Below are 5,937 nucleotides of genomic sequence, written 5' to 3' on the forward strand. Positions count from 1 at the left end.
TATGTGCTCTCACTTTTGAGGAATTGGATGAAAACTAGATGAGACATGAAGGATTGTGTGAGGTCTAGAGGCTACCCAAAATGAGCTGGTTTGACCTACTGTAATAAGAGTCACTGGTTATGATTTTAAAGGCTCATTTGAGGAGTTTTTGTTTATTTGTTTATTGTTTGGGAGGACAGGTAGTTGGTGTGTCCCAAGTTTATACAAGGATCTACATATATAACCTCATCCCTGGGGGACAGACAATAGAAAAGTGGGTGAAGGGAAACATCAGATGACAAAATAATAATTGATCAATTATCAAGGGTTTATGAGGGAGGGGGAGCTGGGAGGAAGGGGGGAAAATGAGGAGCTGATGCCAGGGGCTTAAGTGGAAAACAAATGTTTTGAGAATGATGAGGGCAATGAATGTACAAATGTGCTTTACACACCTGATGTATGTATGGATTGTGAGAAGAGTTGTATGAGCCCCTAATTTTAAAAAAGATTAAAAAAAGAAAATGATGATGGCAACATATGTACAAATGTGCAGGACACAATGTATGGATGGATGGTGATAAGAGCTGTAAGAGTCCCCAATAAAATTATTTAAAAAAATAAAGAAGAGGGGAAAAAAGAAAATATTACAGGATTGTGGAAAAGATTCAAACGGCTCCACGTGATATTTTGAAATTAATTCCAACCATGGGCTGCAGGTTGGACAGACTGCCAACATCCAAACACTTCAGCATTCCCTTAGTGTCTGGATCTACTTCAAGAATCTCCTGGTCCAAGGCTGAGACCTCAGGAACGGAATTATCTGTCCTTCCTCTCTCCTCTTCCTGCAGCTTGATGGAGATCCCTCTCACAGGGCCTCTCCGAAGCCTCTTCATCACGTGTGTGACATAGCCAACTGCGGAGCTTCTTGCTGGGAATAACAGCGCTCTCCTGTACACGTGTTGTTGGTGTGGAAGCCATAGCCCAGGTGTGTGTCGTTTTTCTTAATGATGATCCAGGCTGCCTTCTTCACGGTTTTGGTGTGAACATGGCCCATGGTGGGGGTTGCCTGATAAAAGAGCATTTTTTTTTGTTTTTGAATGCACCTTGTTTGCTGTGGGCTTTGCTGTTTGAAGCAGTCAGGATTCTCATTGCCATGAGCCCACTCAGCTACAAACGCTAAAGAATAGGCTAGTATGCATTGCCTAGACTCCAAGAAATCTGTCACATGAACGGGCTTTCACTGAAACTTTTTATTAATCCTTTCTTTTGCAGAGATTGAGTTTTAAAGAAAAAATGCTACTGTGTTGATGATGCATCTCCTTAAAGTACCCCATGGAGAAAGATTTGCTAGAAATATATAAACAAATGCAGCATTATGCGTCTAATTAGCTGGAAGAAAACCTGTATAAATGGAATCTGTTGGACACAATAAGCTGCCCTCCCCCACTTACTTATATAATAATCCTGGCTTTCAGAAGACTAATCACTATACCCCATCTACACAGCATCTAATTTCCTCATCAAATTTCTCTGCTGGGTTTAGCCATGCTTGTCAACTTCCCAGCTCCCTCCTCAATAACTGGCTTATTCTTAGTGTCTTGCCAATAAACATTCCTATGGGCAAACCCATGAAAGAATGAAGTCCAAATGTCTTTATCGCTCCCTCTTTCAGGAAAGGTTTTCTGCTCACACTCCTGGGAAAGGTCACAGGTAATTTTGGCTGGTCACTTTAGGGTGGCAGGATTGCAGCCAGCACATTGGGCCCTTTTGTTCCAGAGTCCCACTGACCACCAAAGGCGACCACAAACTGCCCGGTGAGGCCATTGAGAGAAGCGAGCAGGCAATGATGGAAGCAAGTGCGCTTGGCTCGCTCTCCCTTGAAGCATAAATTATGTTGCTTGTATTCAGTTTCAGAAGAGAGGCAGCCTTTCTGCAAGCAAATGGATCTTCTTTATTACCTATGGGCTGTGATTTGCTCAACTTTTGCAGGGAGTGTTAAGGTTACATTTCTAGTGACGAGGAGCACCAGAGAAGAATGGAAAGCTAAATCTTTCTCATATTCAGCTCATCATTATACAATGGAAAGTGGGGGTTTTTTTAAATCATTTTATTGGGGCTCATACAACTCTTATCACAATCCATACATATATCAATTGTGTAAAGCACACTTATACATTCATTGCCCTCATCATTCTCAAAATTCGCCTTCCACTTGGGTTCCTGGAATCAGCTCCTCATTTTCCTTTTTCCCTCCCCCTCCCTCCCCACTCACCCCTCCCTCCCCACTCACCCCTCCCTCATGAACCCTTAATAATTTATAAATTATTATTTTATCTTATCTTACACTGAGTTTATTTTGCTCTCTCCCAGGAGTCTCTTCCGAATGTCTGCCTTTCTCGATGCTCCCAAGGAAAAGCAGGCACTTGGTAAATTATAGAAACGCATAATCCCTGAACTGGTCATTTCTACTCAGGTTGTATTTAAAAAATAAAATAATATAGGCTCAATATTTTCATTCCATGCCCACAAATAAGGTGGCCATAGTCACAGAGTCGTAGCCTAGTTGCTCTTATTAGAGAAACTTCATTTTGAGCAAATGAGACTCCCTTTCTTCTTCTAACAAAGTGGCTGAGATAAATTCTTCTCTCGCTCTCCACAGCAAATAGCAATTAGCGGAGCATTTGATCCTCAACACTACTAATATTTGTTATTGTTGTGAGGTGTCATCCAGTGGGCTGGGACTCAGTGACCGGTCCAGCAGAATGAAACACTTAACATTTGGAAACTGAGGACTCTGTGTTGTGAGGAGATGTCCTGCACATTGTACCATGCGTGGCAATATCCCAGCTCCCCAGTCCCATGGACACAGCTAGTTGTGCTATCTCCAGACATTCCAAAGGCTTTAAAACCGTCTGTGGTTGAGAGTCACTGCTTTAGCATAGTTTTGGGGAAAGAGGGCACATTTTAAACTTTTATACACAAATTCATTATCACTGACATCCCCTCATGCCCTTGAATGAACTTCAGACTTTTGCCACATCTTAATAATGTAAACCTCGTTTGCTGAGACACTCCAATCCTACTCAACGGAACCACCACTGACGGGGGGCCTCCCAAGGACAGTGCTGGTTAAACGGGAGACTCCCTGCCACATGAGCCTTAAGAAAAACTGACCTTAGGAAGAGTCTTCCCTGCGTCCGTGGAAGATTGGTCTAAGAAGCTGCAGCAACTCAAGTCCTGTCCTGTGGACTCCTTGTCCTGGGGAAGAAAGGAAAATCTTATGCTGATACATTACTGAAAGAAAAACAAAATCACTTCAGCAATAAACCACATTGTATCCTTTTTCAGGGGAGCTTTCTATTCTGGCTGATGGCTGGGGATAGGAGTAAGTAAACTGACCCTGTAAATCACAGGGTGACATCAAGACGGAGACGTCAATGGTTCCTTGTGGTACAGAGAGAGTTGGTGGGTATTTTGATGGTTTCTTCCTTGTCAAGGGCACAGATTGGCTACACAAGGGCTGTACACCTGGCAGGCCAGAGAAATCTTTGCTCAGTCCCACCGTCCTCTACCCCAAGAGTACCAGGGGTCGGTTCTTCCTTGCTGTGCTCTCAGCAATGGGTAAATGAGGCTTTTCTGATGGGGCTTCCCCACTACATTGGAAACCCTGAGGCACAGTAGCATGAAAGTCATAGGACTCAAACGACTCTTGTGCCCAATCTACCCTTCCAGACCTTTGTTCCCCCCAATGTAGACTCTGAGTGGTATCCCAGTCTAACAAATGAAGTTCATCCCAGGAAAGTAAAGTCAAAATAACCTCAGTCATTTATGTCAATTTATAACACCAGGATTAAGATTTGTAGACCACAAAATGCTTATTTTAAACCTACATTGTGCCTCTATCCATGTCACTGTTCATTGTAGTTTATTCAAAAATCTTTATGAATACCAACTCCATATTCAGACATCCTGGCAACATTATGCACTATGGGTTGATGCCAGCCACAAGGTCAACAGGTCAAATTCACTGGATAATCCACAGGAGAAAAACGAGGCTATCTGGTAGAATTTTATAGCCTCAGAAATCCTATGAGTTGATATCACCTGGATAGCTCCTTGCATCAGAGAGACGGGATTTCATTTTGGGGAGATTTGTGGTAGGAGAGACCAGGTTCTCCTTGAGCATGCAAAGATTCAGCCTTTGCTACCATAAAATCACCCCAAACCAAATCCTGACTGGCATGTGTGCCCCCTGCCATCCTTCCCCTCCCCTTTCCTTCTAGTCTTTATTATAAAACCAAAAGATTAATGATGTGTCCTGAAGCCTTGTCACAGGTTAAGCAAATTCCTATTCCTTTTGAGAATGAGAGTAGCAACAGAAAAGAAAATGAGATGTTTTGCAGTGAGAAAAATGTAACAACCACTACCACCATTTGCATTGTGCTGTAGTTTATTGGAACTAATAAACTAATAGTTTATTGTGGCATGCTAAATGTGGGTACATGGCTCTTGAGAATGCCAGTTGGGTTGGTACAGTCAAAGCCCGTGTACAATTTGTACTGAGCGTATGTATATCAGCAGTTTATTTCTGTGCAACCAATTACCATGAATTTCAAGCAACTCCCGATCTCCATCTCACAGTTCCTGTGAATCAGAAGGCCAGGGTTAGAGATCTCACCAAGCCAAAGGGAGGTCTCAGTTTCAGGTCTCACCAAGCTAAACTTGCTCGGATTGCATTGCCATCTGGGCTCAGGACCGGCTTCCAGGATTGTGTGGTTGTAACAACGTCTGTGCTTTCCTGAGGAGGACTGAATTCTGCACTGTCTTTCTAGCAGCTTCTAGGTGCCACTCTCAGCTCTTTGAGGTCCCGTAAGATTTTGGTCCCTGGAATTCTCAGACCCTCTTGCAACAGAGCAGCCAACTGTTCCACACCAGCAGGGGGACTTTTCAGAGCTCGGTTAGGGTATATCGTACTAACTTATTGGGTTGCCAGTGAACGTTTACACAGCAAACTCAACTCACATTTTACAGTTTCTAAAGAAATTCAGGACACTTCATTGCATTCATGTGGAACCTTTACAGGAACCAAGAGGCAATTATTCAGATCCAAGGGGACATGCATCGTTTAAAATCAGGAAAAGTAAGTGCAAAAGGGTTGAATCCTTTCACCATACATTTTCAATATGTACACTGAGCAAAATACTCAGAAAGGCTGTACTATATGAATAATTTGACATCCGAATGGAAAGAAAGCTCAGTAACAAGCTGTGACATGTCATGGCCCCAACCTTGCTTGCGGACAGTGACAAGGATTTGAAGTATGTACTGATGCAGATCAAAAAAAGTCAGAGAGCAGCCTTCCACAGAGACGACACCTCAACCCCTCAGCACAAGACCAGTTAGCCACATCATGGGAAAGGAAGAAAAGGTTGCCGTGATCATGAATGCCATCTTATCCACAATCAGCACCTATCCAAGCAACAATCGAGACATCAAACAACATAGTGCATTAGGTAAATCAGATCTCCTGATGGTATTTGCAACAATGAATTTTCAACATTTTATTCATTTCTTCTCTTGCTCTGTGTGTGTGTGTGTGTGTGTGTGTGTGTCTTAGAACTCACTAATGATGATGGGCTTCCAAAAAGTTTTTAAAAGTCGATACTGGCATAGACTGGTTCATCGAATGGCACATTAGTTGAACGTTTCCTCTATTCAAAATCACTTCTTGAGACAGCTCTGATAACACGGACAGGAGCCTAGACATGCCTTTTAAGCTGTATTTTTTTTCTTGCGTGGAAAACTACAAAGTCAATTTGAAACCAAGGACAACGCCATGGCAGTTACACGGATATGATTTTTTAAAAGAGACAGCGAGGGCAGGCAAAGAAAGAGCAGGAGCCTGCAAGCTGTTTTCCGAATTCAGAATCAGCAGAATATTTATGTTGGCAGCGTCCC

At 42.8% G+C, this 5,937-nt stretch overlaps 1 pseudogene; it reads right to left on the reverse strand.

Moving 5' to 3' along the window:
* Nucleotides 1-644: 644 nt before the first annotated feature.
* On the reverse strand, nt 645-1,033 carry LOC142452694 (small ribosomal subunit protein eS17-like; annotated as a pseudogene).
* Between the last annotated feature and the right edge of the window lie 4,904 nt (nt 1,034-5,937).

The sequence above is a fragment of the Tenrec ecaudatus genome, chromosome 7 (assembly GCF_050624435.1).
Source record: "Tenrec ecaudatus isolate mTenEca1 chromosome 7, mTenEca1.hap1, whole genome shotgun sequence".
NCBI classification, from domain to species: Eukaryota; Metazoa; Chordata; class Mammalia; order Afrosoricida; family Tenrecidae; genus Tenrec; species Tenrec ecaudatus.